This window comes from Falco cherrug, chromosome 15 (genome assembly GCF_023634085.1).
Source record: "Falco cherrug isolate bFalChe1 chromosome 15, bFalChe1.pri, whole genome shotgun sequence".
Lineage (NCBI taxonomy): Eukaryota > Metazoa > Chordata > Aves > Falconiformes > Falconidae > Falco > Falco cherrug.
Genome location: NC_073711.1, coordinates 4,461,217 through 4,483,701, shown reverse-complemented (window position 1 = coordinate 4,483,701; position 22,485 = coordinate 4,461,217). Strand labels below are relative to the sequence as shown.

The 22,485-nt window shown below is 46.5% G+C and overlaps 1 protein-coding gene across 4 annotated transcripts in view; it reads left to right on the top strand.

The window, feature by feature from the left end:
• Positions 1 to 22,485, top strand: part of PAK3 (p21 (RAC1) activated kinase 3) — a 198,879-nt gene that overhangs the window by 131,232 nt on the left and 45,162 nt on the right. The window contains exon 1 of one of the 4 annotated variants that reach the window (XM_005437997.4): positions 692 to 713. The exons of the other annotated variants lie outside the window; for them this stretch is intronic. The gene's annotated coding sequence lies outside the window, so the exon portion shown is untranslated. Of the gene's footprint in view, positions 1 to 691; positions 714 to 22,485 lie in introns of those variants that run through there. 4 annotated transcript variants of the gene reach the window in all.

Sequence of the window (22,485 nt, the reverse complement as noted above, 5' to 3'; positions counted from 1 at the left end):
CAGTGAAATAAGCGTGCTATACTGGGGCAGTAACATCAGTGTTATTTTACAATGTTTTAAATGATAAATACCATACCTACTATTTTCATAGCATTTGAAAATGCATTAGAAACAAGTCCCTTTGAGGAACCTGTAGTTGTAAATGTGATTAACTCAGCCTTGGAGTTTTAGTCGTGGCCAAGACTTCACTGAATGCTGTCTAAACAGAGAAGCCAAGCCTGGCCTCGAGATATTCTTTCATGGGATTGCTTCATATACAGGCAGCATGTGGCCTTCTTCCTTCCAGTTGTTCTGTGAGGGAAGAAAACATTCAAAGAAAGCACAAATGTAACGTCTTCGTAGGGGGCAAATAAAATGGTTGGCTCTGTAGCATGTTGCACCTGAAATGAAACACAAAAGTGGCTGGTTTTTGCCCTGTACCTTTGTAGGGGGCAGGGGGGACTCCTGGGTGTTTGAAGATGCAGACACATAGAAAGCAGAATGGCATCGCCTTTCCGTGCGTACTTAGCTGAACGACACTCCTGCTTGTTTGGTTCGATGTGTTACGTGTATCTGGAGAGAGACTATATCCAGGCCAGCTGGGCTGAAGTTTGCTCTTTCTCTCTCCAGTTCACTGGACAAGTGTTTTACGTTTTCTTCAGCATAACTTTAAATGGACATTGTTTTACCCTGTTCTGGAAAGGAGCTGGTATTTCTACAACTCATGCTGTCATGTAAGTAACCTTTTTCTTTTCTGAACAAGGTCATTACATCACGATGCAGTAATTCTCTGCCTGTGGGATAAACCATCCTCTCTGTCTGTGTCTCTGTCTACTGCTGTTATCTGTGTATGTTCTTTCTTAAAAATGTGCATGGGGGGGAAGAGAAATAAGGGGAGAGCAAAAGTTCGATTGGGGCCTGTTGAACCATGTTTAGAGAGAATAATGCATGGGTTGTGAGATGCAAAGGGCCGTTGTCTCACAGAGCTATTGCTTTGATACTTTATCCACAAAGAGAAGCTCCAGAGTCTCAAGTCAGAAGAGCCTGCGGATGAAATTACACCTTTGCCAGGCTCTGACAGGTTAAACTTTATGGAGATGCAGGTAGCAAATTATTCACAGACTGAATTGCAATGGAGGGCTCTAAAACGGGCTTTAAAAACCTGCTGGGGAGACTGAGTGGATAAAAATAGTTCTTATATCCCTCTCTTTGTCTGTAGAGCTAAAGGCAACCTACAGAGGAAGGACAACGCCAGTATCTTGGTCTCAACCCAGAGGAACCTGAAGGGTTAGAGCAATGCCACCGTGGGCGGAATGGTCAGCACGGGAGCCAGCAGCAGGACCTAGCCACCTTGCTGCCTGTCCCATTGCCTGGCCATTAGACTAGGTTGCCTCCCTGCTTATTGCAGTTGCTAATTTGTTTTGGATGTGTCTGTAATACTTTTTCCCGAGTCAATTTACACCACAGTATATCATTCATGGCCAGCCAGGGGTGTGCCTGATGAAGCATGGCTCATAACTATTTTTGATTCATTTATAAAGGGATTGGGTGACATGGTTGCCTGGGCAGTGGGACTGTACTTGGTGACCCGGTGGGTCTCTCCCAGTCCTGTGTTCCTATGTAACCTGAGGTGATGCCATCTAAGCTGCATCAAGATGCCAGTGATGTAATTTCAGACTGTCTGGCCTGAGCGCCAGTAAAGTCAGGGAGGCTGCACGTGTGTAAGACAGGATTGGCTTTGATCCTGTCTTTTTTTCCCAAATAATAAGTACAAGCTAGGCAGGGTTTGATTCAAAATGAAACCAGTTAACTGAGCAGAGAAAGTAGAGCAGATATATTAGTGGTTGATTCCAGCTTTCACCTGCTCAGAGAGGAAATAGCCCATCCTATTTTACTGTACAGCTCTGAGGTCTGTTGCAGATTAAGATAAATAACTAAGTGGAGTCATCAGGTTGTAATGTCTCAACGAACTACTTAAAAAGATGTCAGGCCCTCACTGTGGGTGGATGTTAGAGTGGCAAAGCTATCAAAGAAACACATCTAGAATCACATGAAGACTTCACTGTTACCGTCGTGCCATACTTTACAGCTGTTCAGAGCATTGCAGTGATAGAGCACATGTCCTCTAAGCTGGAAATGATAGACTCCTGTAGCTGTCAGCAGGGCACGACTATGATGGACGCCTTGCAGGGCACGCTGGTGTGGGTACAGTTCGGCTCACATGCCTTTACAGCTATCAAAACACACGTGCTTCAAGTTGCTTGGAGTACAAGCAGAGGAACTCAGATTGGGGGCTGTGCCTGCCTGTGGAGACTTAGCTGTGGCTGAGCAGTCCCTGTGCCAGTCAGAAGGGACACCAGTAACAGCCACTGTATATCCTCATAATCGTGTTTCTATGCTTTGTATCTGTCCCTGATTTATTATATCCCAAAATCCAAGAATCTTCTCGTAGAGATTGCATTGCTGACTGTGTCTTCATCTGTGTTTCAGCTGTGCTGCCTCTGTTGATGAAAATAGGCTCTATGTAGTTTGGTCAAACGTCAAGAGTGTTTTAATGGAGGAGGGGAGACTTCTAAATTAGTTTAATTCATTATGCTCTTTTATCATTGCCTGCTACTAGAAAAATTCTAGCAAATGAGTTTGTACTACTTCATTTACATCATTGGTTTCCTTCTGTTTAATTCCAGCAGAATCTTTGGACCCAGATTCCAAGGGGATGATTGTGTTGTAGGAAAAACATGGTCACAGAAGAACTTCCCAGCTATTAGTTATGATACCTTTGACTTTTCTACCAGGGTAAATTTCAGAGCAGAATTGATTTTTATTTCTTTGTGTAACTTGTGATTTGCTGAGTTACAGCTGACAGCAGCTTTTCTCTGTCCTTAAGGGGTCATTCTGCATACATGTGTGTGTGTTTGAAAACTGCAGATTCACATCTTAAAAAGAAAGTCCTCTAAATATGCCTAGCTGTGTGTAATACGTTTCCCTTTGCACTTAGTTTTAAAGCCAAAAGTCATTAAAAACAACTTTCAGTGCTTTGATGTGGGCTCATAATTTTCTCATTGATGCTATTAATATTGCATGCCCACTTGCTCCGTGGTGGGTGTCAGCGCTCACTAACAGCAGCCATCTGTGAGAAAAAGAGCTGCTTCCTGGCATGGAGTAAAATTTAGGCCAGCTGTGGATGTTGGAATCACATCTTAGAGACTGTCCCTCTGGGCTCTCCTCTCCCTGTGCTTTGCCTGAGACTGCACTGAGCAGAATTTCTGGTACCCTGGATCCCACAGCCTGTGGAGCTGCATTTCTGTATAAATGTCTGTGCCTTACATTCTGAAGGGAAAAGGTAGGGCCTGAATTATTCCCACATTAGGCTTGTGCCATTGTCTTTCCAGAAAGCTGATATCCCTCAGCTGAAGGGACTTACCCATTTCAGTCCATTTAACTGGGAAGTTAAATAATGCTCTTGTTCAATTTGGGCGATACGTGAAACTTGACATCTCCCCCCCGCACCCACTCGGCACAAGTGGTGTTTTGTTTGTGAAACAAGTGAAAACGCAGTTGCAACTCTGGCCTACCAGTTTTCCTGTATTTTTTCCTGTGATGTTGGAAAAATCTTATCACTCTCAGCCCTTTCACTTAAATTCCTGGAAATACAAACACATTGGAATTGAGAGAGCAGGGGAAACTAAACAAACTCACTCCAAGCAGCATCCCAGGTAAGTATTACATGTAGATGTGTGTTCTGCCACATGTTGCATTGTTGTGCAGTCAAGTTTCTGGGATCTGAAGGGATTTTCAAACCTCTGTCAGAGCTCAGTGGTGAGATTGCTTTGAGCCAAAAGTAATCTGTCAGTACTGTTCTCTTAGCCTGCATTAACTATCTCACTAGGGGTTTCATGACACACCTGCTGTCCCAGAGGCCAGTCGTTATGAAAAGGCCAGTCAGTCTCATCTCTGCCCAGCAAGGTCATGGAGCAGATCCTCCTGGAAACAGTGCTAAGGCGCATGTAAAGCAAGGAGGTGATTGCTGACAGCCAGCATGGTTTCACTAAGGGTAAACTGTGCCTGACAGATGTGGTGGCCTTCTACAACTGGGTGACTGTTTTGTGGATAAGGGAGGAGCAACTGACATCATCTACGTGGACTTGTGCAAAGTATTTGACACTGTCCCACACAACATCCTTGTCTCTAAACTGGAGAGACATGGATTTGATGGATGTTCACACCCAAAGAGTTGTGCTCAATGTCCAAGTGGAGATCAGTGACGAGTGGCGTTCCTCAGGGGTTGGAACTGGGACCAGTGATGTTTAACATCGTTGTTGGTGACACGGACAGTGGGACTGAGTGCACCCTCGGCAAGTTTGCTGCAACACCAAACTGTGTTGGATCATTGACTGTGCTGGAGGGCAGGGGTGCCATCAAGAGGGACCACGACAGGCTTGAGCAGTGGGCCTGTGCGAACCTCACAAAGTTCAGCAAGGCCAAGTGCAAGGTCCTGCACGTGGGTTGGGGCAATCCCAAGCACAGGTACAGGCTGGGTGGAGAACGGATGGAGAGCAGCCCTGAGGAGAAGGACTTGGTTGGGGGTGTTGGTTGATGAGAAGCTCAACATGACCCAGCGATGTGCGCTGTCAGCCCAGCCAGCCAACGGTATCCTGGGCTGCACCAAAAGCAGCGTGGCCAGCAGGTCGAGGCAGGTGATTGTGCCTCTCTGCTCTCCTGAGCCCCCTGCAGCGCTGCGTGCAGCTCTGGGGCCCAGCACAGGAAGGACACGGACCTGTCGGAGGGAGGCCGGAGGGGCCATGAAGATGCTCAGAGGCTGGAGCAGCTCTGCTGTGCAGACAGGCTGGGAGAGTTGGGGTGGTTCAGCCTGGAGAGGAGAAGGCTCCAGGGAGACCCTGCACAGCCTGCCAGTGCCTGACGGGGGCTGCAGGAAAGCTGGAGGGAGCTTTCACAAGGGCAAGTAGTGATAGGACAAGGGGCAACGGCTTTAAACTGAAAGAGGGGAGATTTAGATGAGCTATTAGGAAGAAATTCCTCACCGTGAGGGTGGTGAGACACCGGCCCAGGCTGCCCAGAGCAGCTGTGGGTGCCCCATCCCTGGCAGTGCCCAAGGCCAGGCTGGACGGGGCTCTGGGCAACCTGGTCTGGTGGAAGGTGTCCCTGCCTGTGGCAGGGGGGTGCAACTACATGGGCTTTCAGGTCCCTTCCAACCCAAACCATTCTATGATTCTGTGATGGCATTAGGCCAAATCCTACTTCCAGTTATGTGGTCTGACCTCAAGTTTTCATTTAATTTACAAAATTGAGTTTTATAAAATAGTTGTATTTCACAACTGCATCAGTTCTCATCTTGATGTGACACCTAATTAGCATTTGCAATAGCAACATGATCTCAAGATTTCTGCTCTTTTCCAGCACACATTCATCCTTTCTATAGCTCTCTTTCTAAGTCCTTCTCCTCTCACAAGGTTTCCTCTCACAGAGTTCTTGGGACAGGCATCTTGCAGGTGGCTGCAGGCGTAGGCCAGTCGGAAAATGGCTTTTACCCTAAAGGTGCTTCTTTATAGACAGGGAAAAGAATGTATGGTGGTGCTGTCCAAGTGGCCTTTAGAAGAATGGAAACTTTTTTCTTTGAGGGCAAACAAGCCACCTGCAAAGGCCTAGGAAGTGATTCACCTCCATTTACACAGTCTGCAGCATCAGCTTGTCAGACTGGGATCGTATGTTGCACCTTATGATGGAATGCCCCCTGAGTGTCAGTCAGATCAAGGTACTCCTGGAGTTCGCAGCAGCAAGTTATGTTAGTGTTGATGGTAATTGCTAAGAGTATAACATCTACCTGGATAATCATGACTGAGTTCCATCAGTAACGCTGAACACTCACCTCTGATAAAGGCTTCAGCTTTCAGCTGTTGTGAAACTTCGCTGAGCTGAGAATGGTGCAAACCTAGAAGACTGGCACAGATTCTGCCTTGGTGGCCAGTCATATACTGGCCACATAGAAATGTTTGTGTGGGATCAGAAGACAGGTCAGGTTAGAACTGGGCTAATGCTTTTGTTTGTCAAACTCCCCTGTCATAGAAATCAGTGGAACCGGTCGAAGGGGCAGAGAAACTTCCCTCTTCAGCTCACAAGTCATCAGAGATTTGTATGATCTGATATGAAACCTGTTTCAGACTTAAAGGAATGCAGTCCCACATCCTGCAGCAGCCCACAATTTTTCCATTGCAAATACCAGAACCACTGTTTAACCCCCCTTGTGGTGATCTCTGGGGAGAGGCCGGGACCCGAATGGGCTGTAGAGGTACCAGTAGCTCTCTTGGTGTTATATAGGTGGGTTCTTGATATTGAAGATACTTTGTCTGGACCCTGAAGGGAATGTGCAGGAATATGTGCTTGATAAGTCTAAGCACCTGCCGCTTGGCAGATGAGTAGAAGTATTTGCTCTCCACGTGGACGGTGAGACTCATGCAATCAGAGCTGGATTCTCATGGGAGCTGAGCACTGCCTTCTGCCTGCACCTGAAACGGGCAGTGATTTCTCTGCTGCATTACTGATTCTCATAATATTCTTGGAAAGTAAATGAATGAAGTTTTGGTCATGATTGGCAAGGAACTTATGGATGAGATTTTCAGCACAGGAATTTTCTTTCAAGAAAGTCCAAGAAGTAAATGCAGGAGTGGTACGGATTCAGGTGGAGCCCTTGGATGAGGAGAGTTGGGATGTGCGGTGGGGTCTGGTACTGTTTTCTGATCAGGCTGGCATTTCTTTCTGAAAGAAGATTGAGACGGGCTTCGTTTTGCCAGAGAGAATGTGGAGGCGCTCTTTTGTTAGTAGATGCTGTTTGTTCTCTCCTTCATAAAACCTTTGATGGAAGAAAGAATTGTTCATGGCATAAAGTGCTCATGCCACGTAAAACAAGAGGTGACAGCTTGAAGTAGAGTTAAGTATTTCTAGGAGAAGCATGAAATGTATTCTGTTTTCAGTGTGTCTTAATGCCACATCTTAGATGTTCCTTGATAGCATTTCTAATCAGCAGGCCCTTATCCATTTTCTACCAGTGTTAGTTGCAGCTTAATGACATATAATTATATTGGTCCTTTATCACTCAAGTTGCCAAGTTGTTTATCTCTTGGAAGGAGGGATGGGGAGGAGAATTTATTGCCTTTCTGTCTCTTGGTGTTCTGCAACACAAACGTGTATTTTGTCAAAGCCTTGGGGAAGGTGCATTATCTGAAATTGCAGGTGATTGCACACCCAGAAATGGAGGTGTTGGACACTGCCTGCACTGATAATCTAGCAGAGTTCTTTTAATATCAGGTTACCCTATATCCACAGAGTTTGGTAAAAAGGAGATTAGTGAGAAAGCTGAGTGATAAAAGTAATTTCTGATGTGCGCACATACAGCACTCACATGCACATAAATTGGATTTTTGACAGCCATTGCCAGCAAGTTATCAAAGCAGATTTTTTTTTTTTTTTTACTGAGGATAGATAGGTAAAGAGTAGAGGTATGTAATTCCTGGGGGGCCAGAACTGCAGTGTTCTCTTCCAGGGCATAAGGTGATGCTGCAGAGGTGCTCCCCTCGAGCTTCTCCATGGAAGCTGGCATGGGCCAGGCTCTCACCAAGGCCCTTGTGCTGGGAGGGGGCTGTGACCTGTGCTGGTGTGCCTGCTGGAAGAGCAAAGTTGAGTGCATCTTTAAGAATGTCAAGCACAACTTTGGCTGCAGAATAGATATTTCTTTGGTCTTTTGACTTACAAAGAGATGAAGGTAATCCGTCCTGTCAGTCCGGGAGGAGAAAGTTCTGGGCTTGTCAGAAAAGTGACAGTGGCTTAACTGATTTAGTTATAAATCACCTGCTTTGAGTCGTGTGGACACCCAGCATAAACATGCTTGTGCAAATTCCAGCCTTTGCTTCAATCCATTTTGTGCAGTTGGATTGTCAAATTAAGTAATACTGGCTGCTGGAAGAGTTAGGCCTGCTTTAGATGTGTTGGCATTAAAATTTGTGTTGTAATAAATAATTTTCTAAGGAGAGTTTGGCCAGTGCCTTCCATGTTGTCAGTTTGGGTGAAGAAGCTGAAGGGAAGGCTGGTGAGTTCCAGTAGATCCAAGTCCTGGTGGTCCTCTCCTCCCCTCTGCTGGGACTTAGCGTCCTTGGAGCCAAGTTGCAAGAATGTGTGCATCAGCCTTTGTCACTGTGGGGTTGGAAAATTAGCCCAAATCCCTTCAGTGGTGCTTCAGGCTGAGTCAGCAGCTGCTACGTACAGTAGTTCAGTACGGACAAATCTTCCTTTCCGCCAGCTTTTCCGGATGCGCAGTAGCTTTTGGCAGAAGGGCTTTTTCAGATAGTCTCATGGGACAGTGATGTCTCACGGGCTACATTTGCATGTTAAGAACGTGTGGCGCTGTGCCCATCTCCAGAGCTCTCTTAAAAGGTTCTAGGCCAAGATTGTAGTTTGCTTGTTGTAACTTACATGTTGTGCTTGGAAGAACTGATGAATGTGGAGTCCAGCATCACAGCTTCATAGGAAGGACAGATCCAAGTTGCCTGTGGCATGTGTCAGAGCGCTGTGACAGTCATGGGAAATGACAGCAGTACCTTCCTTTCTACCTTTTCCAAGCACTCTCCAGCCATTAACTAATCATTAATCTGCACAGAATCCCTGGGAGGTGGCTAGCAGGCTGGTTCTTTGTTGGAGGGAGGTTGGGTGGCGATTCTAACATCCCTGGACTCCTGGGAGCTGAGCCGGTGACACACAGGTTGCTGTGTGTACACAGCACCACTTGCAGGTGTGTGGAACCTCAGCTCTATCCCTGTCGAAGGGCCAGGTGGGAAAGGGTTTTCTCTTCCGTATCTCCCTGGCACTTAAATCTTCTAAAGCTTTTTAGAAAAGAGTGGGAGTGAAAGGAGCGCTATTAAGAAGTTTTCACAAAGGAGTGGAAAAACTGTTCCTGGGGAATCCGGATCCCCTGCCAGGATACCTGCCAGGCTGATGCCTGTATTGAACCCAGGTTTCCCTCTCCTGTTAACAGTCCCAGGTCTGCATTTTCTTCAGCTGCTTTATAAGAGAATGGAAATGCTCATCCGCTCTCAGTTTCATCCAGAGACACATCCTTTTGATGAAGCCTTCCAGAGCAGTGGTATATTCCCATGAAAAGATTCTTTTTTTTCAAGCCACTGACATGTAAGTTGCTGAAAAATCCATGACAAGCTCCAGTCGGAGACCTTGGCTCTCCCAGGAGCATGGCCTGTGCCTGTCAAAAATGTGAAGTGCCTGCAGGGAGGCAGAATCCAAAGTACAGGATCAGTCCCAGGTCACCAGGGATTTGTTACAGCGTAATTGTAGCCGCTGAGAAATGAGGGAGTTGAGGCACATTGTAATTATGCAATTGGCCAGAGTCCCCGTGATTAGTCAGTTACAGAGCAGAGAAGAAGAGAACATCAGATTCCTGGCACTTCCTCCTGCACTCCTGCACAAGGAGGCAGGATGGGAGAAAGCCCTTTTGATATTTGGATTTGATTTGGATATCAAAGGCCATATTTTTAAAAGACCTTAGCTCCTCATGAGAACAGCAGAAATTATGGGCATGTCAATAGCAGCATTAATCAATTATTTGAAAGAAGTCAGCCACTAAGTGATGTAGCTGAAGGGAACCAGAGGCTGCAGACATGCAGAGGGCATGTGGTCAGTGCATCGAGCAGAAGAGAATTCAGTAAGTGATGTGACCAGGTACACCTGCCGCCGTAGCTGTAGGCAAGTGGTTGAATGTCAGAATATCGGGGCAGACGTAGCAGAGGGTATGCAGCTTTACAAGGACGGGACAGCTGTGTGGCAGGTAGGAGTGCAGCAAACCACCTGATGTCTCAGGGATAATAAAGCTGACTTTCCGTAGACCTTTGTCTGGACTGGACTGTTCTGGATGGTGGATAACTAACAAGTGTGGCAGTGCGCTGGGGCAAAAGATGATTTTGCTGTCATTGTCTTCAGCTGGCAGTGTTTGCTATTCCCCGGAGTACAGGAGATGCTTTGTACAATTTAATTCAGAATGTAGATTTGATACATTACATGCTGTGTGTACAAGGGGCAGAATGTGGGAACTCCGGTTGCATTCCTGGGCTGGAGAGCTTACAACTGCTGGTGGTAAATGTTAGACAGCAGGAGGAGGAGTTCGGGCTCTTGGGGTGTGTATCAGGGACAGTTGGTGACCTGTTTGTTAATTTATCTCATTTTTACATTCGTAGATTTATTAGGACAATTTGGAGTGGTAATTTAATCTCTGGGCATTGATTTCCTAATTTGTAAGCTCTTTGCAGGTTGATGCCCATCTTCTGGCTCGCTCAGGTAAGCTCTGCCCAGCTTCTGGTGCCAAGGGTGAGCCTGGTCCGGCCCAGGCTGTGTGGTTTGCAGTCTGCAGCGTCTGGCTTTACCGCTTTTTCTCATTTCCCATTACTTGGAGACTTCTGGCAGTGGAAAGCCCAGGATTCTGTCCCTGGCTCTACAGACAAGTGTGTGATTTGTCTAATAAGGATTCACTGATCACTCCAGAAGTGCTTTGAGATTATCAGAGTTAGGGATGGGTGTTACAGAAACTTAGTTTTATGCTATCAAGGGGTTTAATTAATTGTAGCTGGTGAAGGGCTTTGTAAAACTGAGATAAATGGCTCTTTGGATGCACAAATGTTACCATTCTGTATAAATATTTTGTAGAGAATAGAAGAAAAATATTTTACAGCACAAAGTAATACAGGAACAACATCTGTAAAGTGTTGCATTTATTTAGGAGCTGCTGTGGTCCGAACTGAATCTGAAAATAATGAAATAGTAATAAACCAAGATGTGATGGCCCACATTTTTCAGCGGAGGCTCATTCAAGTGTGTGCACCATTCTGCGTCAGCTCAGATTAGACTCGCAGGTCCCAGGGTGAAATGGAGAAGCATGCCCACTGGTACAGCAGGACTTGCATGAGCCTGGCATGCGCAGAAAATGATACAGGACCGCCTGCTCCGTGCCATGGGCTTTGCCTTCACACTTCTTTCTTCTCAGGGTTTGTGCATTTACTAGCTGGCGCCTTGGCGTTTGGCCCCGGTGTGGCTGGCAGCCTGGGTTTTGGCATGCTGAGCCTTAGAGATGCCCTTGACTTTGGTGGGAGCAGAGGGAACTTAGTCCTTTGCAGGACTGGGCCAAGTGTGTCTGAGTCAGAAAGGGCAGGCGGCCAGGGCATTTTCCTCACAAAGGGAAGGAAGCTGAATTCATTCAGTTCTTAAAGGAGTGTTTAGCTCCTCAGATTGGAAGGGCCCATAGAAACCTGATACAGCATTACTGGAGTCTATTCGGTGACTTCAGTGGGAATTGAATAAGACTCTAAATGTGTTAAAGTCTTTGCACTTTTAGCTGTAATGATGATGCTGATAAGCAGAATTGCATTAAAGATAATAGAGGAAAGAGCTGTCTTCCCTGTACTGTTATTTGGTTTCTCTTGATAGAAATGTCTGCATCTAGATTATTTTAGGTTTTGTTTTGTTTCCCTGTGGTATCATACTCTCTTTAATAAATAATTTGTGGTTCTTTGTGACATTTTTTTTTACTCCTGAAGAGAGGAGATCCAGTTTCGTATCCCTTCTGGCTTTGAGGTGTGTAGCTGCAAACAGGTTCTACCATCTTCGTTTCTTCTTACCATTTCTTCATGTTCACAGTTGTGCCTGCACCTTGGGAAGAGTTTACTTAATGCAAGATAAATATTTTCTCTTCTCTGGTACACCAAGGTTTTATTGTCTTATTTGGTTTCTGATGACAAGTAAGAGCTGTTTGAGCTGGAAGAAATCATTGGTTTTGCAAAAGAACCTTCACCTCTTAAAAGTGGGTGGATGCTTTTGTTCAGGTATAAAGACTAAACAAACAGGACCAGGTGGTCACTGCCTTTTCACAGAGGCATCGCTTAGGTTTCACTCCAAAATTTACAAGGCTTGGGGGGTGGTGGGGTGTTTGAACCTTTACACTAGTAGGTCTTTGGCTAGTTTTCCACTGTAGCTTTCTCCTAGCCCAGGTCTGTGTGTCTCACTGGTGGAGTGGATCTCTGGGCTGCCAAGCAATGCTAGAAAAGGTTGGGGCATAAGCAGGTATTTTTTTGTTGCTGTAACTCGATTCACCCGGGACGGTGGCACTCTAATGAGTGCTGGCAAGGGTACATGCTATCAACAGAAGTTCTGAGGACGTGGCTGGCTGGTATATCGTGACATGTAGTCTTGCAAAGAGAAGGTAGTATTTTTTTTCTTGTCGTCCGGTTCATCAAGGAGCCAGCATTGCATTACTGTCTGCTGCACTCTGAAATCAGTTGGAGTCTCCCATTAGTTCGGTAATAATTTGATGTGTTAAACTACTGTCTTTTCTTCTGCTGAGGCACACACATTTCATTCTGTAGCTTCCCTTCCTGCATGTCTTTGCTGCCACTAGTGATCAACCAGGAAGCGCTGTATGCTGATGCTTTCTGCAGAACATGGGCAATTATCTCTTGGATGTACTCCACCAGGTTGTTGTCGTGGTCCTTTCTCCTGGCTTGTGACCCAGACAGTGCTGGTGATTAGTAAGGTGTGGATGGAACAGTCACATTCCAGGGGGTGTAGCTGGTGGCTTCTTTTCTGTCTGAGTAAATGTGCTTTGTGACCTGTTAGGCGTCACCTGGTAGACGGGATGGGTTCGCTGGCTTCCCAACTTGCTGTTCATGGGTTTGCTTCTGAGGCATCTTAGTGTTGCTCTGAGCTGCTGTGTAGGACTTTGGTACCTCAGGACTGGGCAGGGAAAAGCAGGCATCTGCTTAAGGCTGTAAATTAGGGAGGAGCTGACAAAATCATGCTAGTGGCAGAGCAACTTCTGGTGTACCGGCTTCTTTGAGCGGCTCAGGAGATAAGGACTGATGCAGGTCTCTAGCCCAGCAGCAGGCAGCCAGGGCTGTGCTACCTGTGTTCCCAGCTCCTGGCTCTGACTGCCTCCAGCCTTGCCCCGCTGGTGGAGACAGCAGGCTGATGAGCTGCCCTTCCAGCTGGGGTGGGACCCATGTCTGGTTGTGCTCCCTGAGGTGGCCCTGACCCCACCCTCTGCCGCTGAGGACCCTTGAGCCCCAGGATGGAGGTTCTCCATCCCTTACCACCGCCTGTCGCTGCAGTGTGTGCTGATGGCCTCAGATGCTCACAGACTTGAGTGGTGGTGCAGAGTCTGCAGAGCTTCTCCAGCCCGGTACACTGTAAGGTGCTCATCATGTCTTTTGCTCTAAGACTGTCTTTAGAGGCCTCTGGGTAAATGCAGGACAAGGAGTTAACCTCACTAGGAACAGGCTGACTCAGTGATGATTCTTAGATCAGTTTGTCTTTGTGACCTGTTAGTTAGTGTGGCTTTTAATTGGTTTAGTGTGTTCTGTGGTCTTTTATTTTTTTCTTTCTTGTTTTTTAATCAAAGCATCTTGTCTTCTGAGGCCTTCTAGGGACATAAGTTTCTATGAAAATGCTGATATTTCTTTATCAAATACGTTTATTTCACATTTACATCACCTTCCTGCCAAGCAGTGGATGGTTCTGTCAGCTTCTGTCACGCTAAAGTGATACTGCCTCTGGTTTTGTGAGATATTTTTTTTATCAACAGCTTGTATTTGCCCACTGACCTCAGAACATTTTTTTGTATTCTACATTTTCAATGTGTGGTGGCATCTCTCCAGTCTAAGATTGCCTCTTACCATTGCAGCTGGCTCTACAATCCAACTGGAATCAAATTGGTCTTTGATTTAATGGCACAACAGCAAACATAGCTGTAGAATGGCTGGCAGCTTCTTTTGTGGAGCCTGACTATTGAGAGTCTGTTCGTCTGCTGAGGTTGTACTGCAGAGACCCTTCTTTTCACAGGAGCATCCTCAGTCACTGCATTCACTCTTGTTGCTTAACTCTTTGGAGAAACCATCGTAAAGGTATTCTGTTTCCTGTATGTGTTTACCCCGTTGCTCTGAGATGAGCATTTTTCTTTTCACATATCTTCCTGTACTGTGCTCAGGACCACAAAGTCTGTATTTTCGGGCTGTCTGTCTCCATGCGGCCTGGGTTCCTTTAACCACGTTCTTACTTGGTGCAGATGCGCTCTTTGGGTCTGTCACTGTCTTCCACACTCACTGGGTAGGTCAGACCGTGCCGTTTGGAGGCATTTCTCTAGAGCTGGAGCAGGAGCCTCGCAGGCTCCCCTGTAACCAGAGCAGCGAGTGGCTTGGGCTGTTACCTGCTTCACTAGGGGGCCTCTAGTATCTCTGGAGTTACACATAGACGTGGTGATGCACAGCTCTGTAACTGAAGCATTTATTCTTTTCTCTGCTTTGTGATTTTGCCTCAACAATAGTGCCTTTAGACAGGTTCATTTTGTCTGAGATCAGACGATGTATCTGCTGTTCTGTGTTGGTTTTTTTTAGATACTGTCCCTGGCAACAGTGTCTTGCTCATTTCTCCTAGTTTTCTGCTGCTTAGTAAAATCATTTCACCTCCATTTTTCTTGTCTTTTTCTCCTCAAGGACAGATAAATGTACAGGCTTTATTCTTGCTTCTGTTGACTTTTTTTCCCCCTAGCAATCCAGCATTTCCAGAGGTTTGATATCCCCTCCAGTGCTTGTTTTTTCAGTTCCTGGGAGGTATTTTGTGGGCCTTTTTCTCTGCTTCATTATCCCGGTTGTTGACACTGTGTTGCATGTACCGAGGGCTGGCTAGCAACATGACTGCTGTCAGGTTTCTGAAACTAAACTGGCTCTTTCTAGGTTCTTTAAAGTCTGGTAGGTCTGGCAAAATGGAAGCAACCTCCCATCTATGTTAACAGCAGTGAAAAGAGGGTTGAGTTTCTCAAGAAACAACTGAGTTTGCAAGAACAGACACACAAAGACGGTGAGTAACTTGTCTGAGGTAGTTTGTGAAGTCTGTGGCAGGTGTCCCATGCTTGTACCCTCAGCACATGACTCTGCCTCTGTCTTCTCTGGAGGTATTCAAAACCCACCTGGGTGTGATCCTGTGCAGCCTGCTCTAGGTGAACCTGCTTTAGCAGGGGGTTGGAACAGATGATCTCCGGAGGTCCCTTCCAACTCTGATGATTCTGTGGATATGGTCTGCAAGGAAACAGCAGGCAGAGCCCTGCTCCTGTTCCCTGGTGGTGACCAGTTTCAGGCACTGGTTTGTGGGGAGGTGGAGCTGTGCATATTGTGAGCCTGGAGGCTGGCAGTGTGCTGCCAGTTCCCTAGTATCCCAGCATCTTCCCATAGCTTCTACTGGCCCTCCTGGGATGGGGCCTGGGAAGGAACATGCCTACATCGCTCACTGCAGACATGGGCATCTTGTAGTTTGAGGTGGCTGTTGCTGCTAGCTGAGCCGAGGAGCAGTAGTTTGCTGCTGTCTGTGTACACGCTGAAATGCTCTACAGCATTTGTCAGCACCAGGAGTGGGGCACAAGCCTGCTCAAGGCTGCCAGAAGGGATCTGCAAGGCTCCGCAGCTCTACGCGAAGCGAGCACAGAGGCGTACCATCTTCTGTCTGCTCTTGGAGTTGGCTGGTCATGAGCTGTCTCTGCCTCGGTACGGTGCCTGTGTATCAGCTGCCTTTGCTCAGGCACAGTGCTGGGTCAGTGCAGCTGGATCTGCCTCCTCGCTGGCTGTCGCGGTGCCCTGGCGCAAGCTCTCCAGGCCGTGTGCCTGAGTACCCACCTGCGAGTGCATGCCTGGGAGAGCTGTGCCCCTCCAAACCCTTGGCCCTTGTTTGAAATGACGGGAGGATAAAGACAAGCGGAGGAGGAGCTGGTAAGGTTGTCTTGGACATCTGTCTTGGGATACTGCTTCTCTGTTGTCCTCCCCAGTTCTCAGCCTGCTTTGCTTATAGAATATATAACAATGCAGGTGTCATTTTGTGCCTCGTAGTGTGCTCAATTAATACCTTTCAGTTTTAAGGCCTGAAGTTGTAAATAGAAGGTAGGGAGTGTCAAACAGTAGTAGGCTTCAGCCAGCAGCAGGGTAAATGTTGATGAGCTGTTTTAAGAACAGGTTTATTTGCAAAGCTTTTATGCCATAAATCTGATGTGTGCCTGGCACAAGGAATCTATTTCAGGTCCTGTTGTTGTCCTGTTTCCTCTTCCCTTGCTTTTTTGTTTGTTTACTTGTTTCTGTGCTTTTTTGATGGTTCCTTATTTTTGGTGCTTTCTTTGACCTTATACAAGATTGCATTAGTGTCAGCTGCTGCTCTGGGAGTTCGCACTTTTGTAGGGATTTGCATTAGGACCTCAGGCTGCTTTAGAAATGCCTACTGAGCAAGGGAGGCGCTTCCCTCTTAAAGGAGCAAGTGCAGATTGGCTCCGCACATTCTGGACAGAGACCTTCAGAGAATGGGGGCACCCTGATGTGTTGGGAACAGATGTGGCTTGGCTCTTGTCTGTGTATATTAAAAGATCTGTGTCCTTTTGCATCAGTGACTTGCAAAAGTGCTCCCAGGTTCTTCAGACAAGGCATCTGTGCTTGTATGGAGAAGTGGTTTGTCCTAGTGAAAATCTGCAGGAAACAAATGAAACCCCAAACTATGATTTACCTACCAGTTGCTCTAACTAGGATTTGTAACATGGGGACAGTGCCATTTCCAAAACTGGAACGGTCCCTGCTGGCTCAAGCACTCTGCCTTACGGTGACTGAGGCTGGGGTGCCCTTACTCCTGGATGCCACCACCTTTTGGGGGTGGTGTTTCATCCTGTGCTGGCCCATTTTTCTTAGCCATGGTGGCTGCAGACTCTGCAGGAGGCTATGACAAGTGCAGAGGAATTGTAAGTAGTTCCCCAAACCCCTTTATTTTTTATTTGGGTTGTAAGAGGATGGTGGACTGTTTTCCTGTTGGAATATGGAGTCAGGCAAAGAGGAGTAGTAGAGCTCTGCTCTGGAACAGAAGATTATTTTTTTGAGCAATGAGGCATTAAGTGCTGAGTCCCTGTTTTAGCAGTTTAAAAATACCAGACCATTGTGGTAGCTGAGAAAACACCACATTTAGTGTGTGGATCTCGTTTTGCTTTCTGCATATAGGTGTCATTTCTCCCCTGACCTATTTAAGAATAGCATTTGTACATTTGCTCTCCTGGTCTTCCCATCCTGCTGCTCTGAAGCCAGGGTCTAGCTGGCAACTGGAAATAAGTGCATGCAGCAACTGCTCCATTTCCCCCCTCTGACTGCTCCAGATCCAGAATACCCCCAAGGTAGATATGCCATTACGCACGATAAGATCACTAACGTAGCAGGTGAATATTATATATATGAAGCTAGTCAGCTGTAAATAAAAGGCCTGGCAAAGAATAAAAGGCAAAACATTGTCCCTGAGGAAGTAAATGGGTATATGAATGCCTTCCTGCCCTAGTGCCCTAGAGAGATGATGCAGAGTCTGGAATGCATCCACCTCCCGGGTGTAAGGCATGTGGCAGCCTGGGCTTCGCCCTTTCCTTACCTGGAGGCAGAAGCTGTGTCCTTCCAAACGTACCGTAATGCCTTAGGAAGATCAATATAGCAAATCTTCTCATGTGGTGTTGGTCTTTGTATCTGCTTGTGGCATTTGGAGGCCTGAAGTCCACGCTCTTCTGACTAGAGGTCTTTGTCTTCAGCCCCAGTAGCAGAGCTGGAGACATCCAGAGGACTCCCTGTTCTTTATTTTTCCTTCTTGGAGTGGGGTTCACCTCCCAGCTCTGCCTGGCAATCCTGGGGTGGCCTCGAGTTAGACCTTCTAAATGTGAGATTCATCCTTCTCTGTCACAGAGGTTTAGTGTTATTTACTACAGCAAGTTTCTCAGCTCGCAGACTAAGCAATTGCAAAGGCAAAATGTGCTAAAAGGTGACTGGAAGGTGCTAGAAAATGGCAACTGTCCCTAATTTTCAATGACTGGCATTATATTGCTGCTTCCTCATCTCTTCCACAGTTGTGTGGTGGTTGTTGGCTTGGCTGGCATGTGTCTAGTGGGGCACGGGCCAGCGCCTGAGCAGAGCTGAGCTGCAGTTGGCCCAGTACACCCACCTTCTTGCTGGCTTCCTGCACAACCGCACACGTGTGGCTCGAGGCAAAGCCAGCTCTTGGTCTGCCCACGGGGACAGTTGTGGGGCAAGGGCCATGGCTGTTTCCTTGGTGAACATAGTTAGCGTGGCTTGGAATGGTGCTAGGCTGGGGGGGGTCAGCTGGTTGTGTTTGTCATGGCACATCTTCTGTAAGTATGTCAAGCAGAGAATAAACTATGGAAGAGCAGAGAGAGCACCAACACCTGCAGAGAATATGAGGAGCAGGGAAGATAGTCCTTTTTCCTTTTTTTTTCCTCCCTCTCTTCCTCCAAACCTTCTTTGATTCTTTTTTTTTAATGTAAACAACATTGAAAACTTAATAGGCAAGATGCCAAGTGGTTTATTAAAAGCAGTCTTAATGCATCAGCTGGAGTTCAGTAGTTTAGGGTGACCAAAAAATGTGAACTCAAGGACTTGTTAGGTAGAGAATTTTTATTGTGGAAGTCTAAGCAAGAAGAGGTTTCCTTTGATATTGTTTACATGGTAAGAAAGAATAATGATGAGAGCAAGCCTGCATCTGCCAAACCCTGTGACAGGTGAATGCTCTGCCCAGGTCGCTGGTTTTTAGCCTGGGTGTACTTGGGGATCAAAACTCTTGCTTGAGTGGCCAGATTCAGGCTCCTGCGCTGGCGGTTTGCAGTCCTGTCAGCCTCCCCCCTGCTGCAACAGAGCAGGCTGTGTGAAATGGACCTCAGCGCTCTGCATGGGGATGCTCCAGGTCCATTTGAAGATGGTGCAAACGGTGGGGTTGGTGGACAGATGTGCATCACTCTGCTGAGAGCATAGGCAGAGACCACTGTGTGATACTGTGTATGCGGGTTGGAGGCAAACCCTGTGCCCAGATGCATGCACACTAGAGAGGCACAAGAAGTGAGGAAGAGAGGATAAAGGTAGGAGGACGAGGTGAAGAGACTGCTAAGCTGTCCAAGGCCAGTGGAAGAACTGGCAGTTCAACCTGCATGTCCTGAAGCTGTGTCAACAGAAGAAAGCAGTGTCTTCCTGCTGGTGTGAAGTGATGACATCGCCCTGTGTGGTTCCAGATATGTGGGTGTACGGGAGCTTTGTAACTTTTTCTGCAGAAGGCAACACACATGATGTGTAAAATCAGAGACATTCACATTGATGCAGTACCACAGCATGATTTACCTGGGGTATTTCTCAGGTGTAGGTGAAGCATACATGGTAGCCTGGTACCTTCCTAGGCTAGTATGGATTCACTTTTAACATGTCTTCATGGTGAGAGAAGGGGTGAAATTCTTGTGCCAGGCTGTGGCAGTTGTCATCTTTGAGCACAATAGTAGCATGCTCCCCACCATATAAATATGGGTCTTGTTCAAACCTGGTCAGATTAGTGTTTCAAGTGTCCAGGCAACGCTAAGAGTTGCTGCAGTGAGCAAGCCCAGGTTTGGGTTCTCTGGATTGCTTTGGGCCTTGCCTTTCTCCAGCCGAACCGGTGGAATCACAACCTTTTGTTAAGCCACTGCGGAGACTGCAGTAAGGCTTCCCATCATGAATTCTTTAGTACCAGGAAAAGATGATCTCTGAAGAGCGTAGACCTTTTTGCTCTGTGCTCGGGTTGAGTGGCCAACTAAGTGAAGCAACAAGTGTTTAGCCTGAACCTGCAAAAAATCCAGCAACGCGGGTTACAGAGCCTTACTGCAGGCCCAAGGATTACTGCCTGTCAGTTCTGTTGGGATCAGTGACTGTCCATTTTGATTGTCAGTTAGAAAGCATTTAAATCACTTTCGGGATGCAAGAAGGAAAGGGCATGGGCAGGCTTTGTTGCCACGCTCAAAGGACTCATTAAGTCAGAGCAAGTGACTTGTTTGTCTCCATCTGTAGCTTGCAGTAGGGGCTGGCGTCTCTTACCTGTTCTTGGACACTGCTTCAGGATTGCCTTAAAGTTGCAAACTCAAACAGTTTGTCTTGACTATTTTTAATCCAAATTAAGGTCATGAATCTTTCATTGCTGGAGTTGCCATGTTGGTGTCTCCAGTAAGCAGCTTTTGGTTTACATTTGACTCCTAGAGAACAAAAGTGAACCTGAGGCTTAAGGTCTGAACTAGAAATAATAAAGTCCATATGGAGAATTATTTCAGTCTATCTGCAGTGGTTTAAATCTGCACTTCATTTCACAGAGATGCTTTTATGTGTGGATGAGGGCAAGGGATGCAGTCCTGTGGAACGTGGGATATCTGATAGGCATAGCTGATGATGAGACATCCTTTTCAGCTTTGTGGAGCCCTTCAGCTGTGTAAATAAAAAGCAAAACAGGGAGTGGTAAGATTTTTTGGGGTTTTCCTCTTGCATATGAATGCCTTCTCTGGTACTTTCTCATTATTTCTTATCAGTCACAGGGAAGCATTTCCCATTACATTAGAAGAAACAGAAAAAAAGAAAAGAAAATGCTGTGGCATCATGGAGATAGTTCTGGGAACTTCCACTCATTTTGGTGTCCATCACTTTTTCTGCTTTTAGCTCCTTCTGGGGTGTCCATTGCTCTGGCAGTCTAAGAGTATCTCCAAATTCAGCAGCTTAGAGCACAACCTTTTTGTTTCAAACCATGATGTTTAAAACAATGACAGAAATACCAATGTAGCTGTTTGGGATTGGGTGGAGGTGTCGGTGGCTCTTCCCAAGGGTATGATGTGTCCATACCTCTCATGTGAATTTAAGTCACTTTTCCTATCAAAATGTAGTTACCTGGAAGTGTGGTTCTTAATTCTTAAAATCCATATACCGTTAATGTTTTTAAAATAATAATGACCAAGAGGCTGCCTGGCATAGGGTTACCACAGGGGCTTTCCTGGCAGCCAAGCTTTGACCATGCACTTACTACCCGTACTTCTCCTTTCCACTTTTCATTTGCGTGTTTGCTACACTGGGTGGCTTTACAAGCACTTTGCAGGCCATTTTCTGATGCTGCGGTGCTGCGAGGTGCTCCCTTAATGTAGCCGGTAGGAGTATACTTCCTTTCCTCGCTGTGCTGTTACAAGGTTTAATTACTGAGTGCCTGGACAAGGTTTCATGCGGAAAACTGCCCCACACCCTCTGTACACACACTTCTCCCCCTCCCAGGTCATGTAAGCATCCCAAAGCTCAAGTGGTTTAGTAAGTGGCCAGGATCTCGGCATGAGCACAGTTTGAACAGATTGCTTTTGTTTTGGTGTAATTGAAAAACACCCACAAAGAAAATATGTTGGCTAGGAGTGTGCTGTAGGGCTCAGCCCCGTCCCAGCGGGGCAGAGAGGGACCCTCTCCAGGGGTTTCTTTCACGGTGTCTTGCAGCTTTGCTGAAGCCTCAGCATCCTTGTTCATGTTACCTCGTACGTTAAGCACTGGTTAAGCACAGCCCTTACATACACACCTAACTTGAAACATCGCTGGCTTTAGTGATGCAAAAATAGTCTTGTGTTTTGCTTTTTGGCATCTCAGCCCGAAAAGCCGTGGCTTTGTACAGAGAGGGAAAGTGAGAAGTGTTTTGTTAAAACTGGGGCACGTCCCATTACTTGTTGCACTTGGAAGAGCGAAGCTATGTGAGGAGTCATGAAGCTTTTGTAGTGGGAGCTCGTACTGGATGCTGGGAGCCTGCAGAGCAGCAGCACCGTACCGTGTGGGAAGAGGTGCTTGAAGCAGGTGGGCTGAAGGGTGTTGTGAGATGAAAGTCAGATGTGTTTTGTAAAGCGGTGCCTGTGGCTGCATTGGTGGTTTGCAGAGAAAGAGTTGAAAGAGTTGTGGAAAGAAAGGTAGGTAGATAGGTAGACTAAGTTTGAAGAGGGGAGATCCTTGAAGACCATTTACTGAAAAATGCTGTCAAATGTAAATTAAGCGGGGAGGGGAATAGGTTTGCAGGTTACTTTCATCAGTTGTGACAAGCTCTCCACTGCTTCAGTCCATTCCCAGCTCTTAGCAATTTAACTGGGTGACTCCTAAGGTCCAGACAGAGGACACAGTAATTTAGGTTCGAAGAAATATTTAGTGAAAACCATTAAATTCACAGCTGTTGCATTTGCATCCCTTCTGTATTCATTTTTTGACGCTATCGCTGCAAGTACACTGTCAAGAGTGAATTTTAAATCAGTAAGTCACTTGGGAATCACAGCATTAAGAGTTTTACTAACAGAAGCTTGTTTATCCCATGTCAGAAAACAAACAGTTGCAAGCACTTGTGACCCCAGGTAGTTTCGCGCGGATACAGCCTGAATTCAGAATACCCATTGGGCACAGGGAGCTGCTTGTGAACAGCTAGTTCAGAGGCCAGAAGTTACTTGTAGCAAGTTTCGGAGGATAACTTCTGAATAAATGAATATATTGGAGGAAATCATAAGCTACTTACAGGGTGTTTGCAAACAGAAAAAGAGAGTACATTCATCAAAGAAATTACTCAGTTTGAATAATTGGTTCAGCTCAGAGC